Raw genomic sequence first — 1,514 nt, forward strand, 5'->3', positions numbered from 1 at the left:
GTTCTGTCTTAGAAATACAAAATAAAAATGTAATGTGCAGGGTTACGTGCATAGCAGATGAAATAAAAATAAGGTTGAACTGATGAACTATACAGTTTTAAAATTGTCACGTTGTACCATTACGTTTCTTGTCTTGAATATGTAAGAGCATGCATATTTTACAACCATTCATCTAATCGATATCACCAGTAAAGCTATTTTAACCATGCGATATGTTGCAGTGCGATTTCATATGTCAAAATAACGTATTAGTAATATAGATAATTATACGCTGTGTACACAAATTGTTTGTTTGTTTTTAAATTTCGCGCAAAGCTACACGAGGGCTAATTTAGCAGTGTAAGACTAGAGGGAAGGCAGCTAGTCATCACCACCCACCGCCAACTCTTGGGTTACTCTTTTAACAACGAATAGTGGGATTGACCGTCACATTATAACGCCCCCACGGCTGAAAGGGCGAGCATGTTTGGTGTGAGGGGGATTCAAACCCGCGACCCTCAGATTGCGAGTCGAGCGCCTTATCCACCTGGCCATGCCGGGCCTACACAAATCGTTTTACTGTACCACGATAGTTGTATAATGTAGGTCATATTTGTGTATGTAAAATAATTTCGTGGTATATTTATATTTGACATTTATAATGCCATCTCTGAACAGATCTTTAAAAATATAAGCCCGAAAATATTCATCAGTTGCATGAAAATATGGACTCCATGTTTTTTGTTTTTCTTTAAAGGGTTAATTTTCTTAAACTTCTTGTTTTTACAGAAAAGGGAGTCGTTTTCAAAACACAAACTACACAATAATATTATTAATTGCTAATTTAATCTCCGTGGCGAACTCTGAAGTAAAGGGTCTGATTAAAACCTCGAACTGAAATATTTGTGGAAAGGGGCCCAAACCAAAGACTCATCCTGGGCCCGAAGATTTCTGCAAGTGGTACTGGTGACACTATTATTTAAACAACTTCCGCACTTAAAAAAAAAAAAGTTTACGCACTTACAACGCTAAAATCCGGGGTTCAATCCTCTGTGGTGGACACAGCAAATAACCCACTGTGGATTCTCTCTACGATAACCAACAAAACAACTGCACTTAAAAAATGGATTCGATAAATATATCTAAATTTTCACAAATATAATTATTTTGTAAAAAATAAGAAACTTGTTTTGAATCCATAAAATGACACAAGTTCGTATCTGGTAGTGTAGTGTCTCAGTATCAGTTCTGATGATGGTACCTTGATACAGTGAAAGTTCGTATCTGGTAGTGTAGTGTCTCAGTATCAGTTCTGATGATGTATTTGATACAGTGAAAGATCGTATCTGGTAGTGTAGTGTCTCAGTATCAGTTCTGATGATGGTACCTTGATACAGTGAAAGTTCGTATCTGGTATTGTAATGTCTCAGTATCAGTTCTGATGATGGTACCTTGATACAGTGAAAGTTCGTATCTGGTATTGTAATGTCTCAGTATCAGTTCTGATGATGGTACCTTGATACAGTGAAAGTTCG

This window comes from Limulus polyphemus, unplaced genomic scaffold, assembly GCF_000517525.1.
Source record: "Limulus polyphemus unplaced genomic scaffold, Limulus_polyphemus-2.1.2 Scaffold1118, whole genome shotgun sequence".
NCBI classification, from domain to species: domain Eukaryota; kingdom Metazoa; phylum Arthropoda; class Merostomata; order Xiphosura; family Limulidae; genus Limulus; species Limulus polyphemus.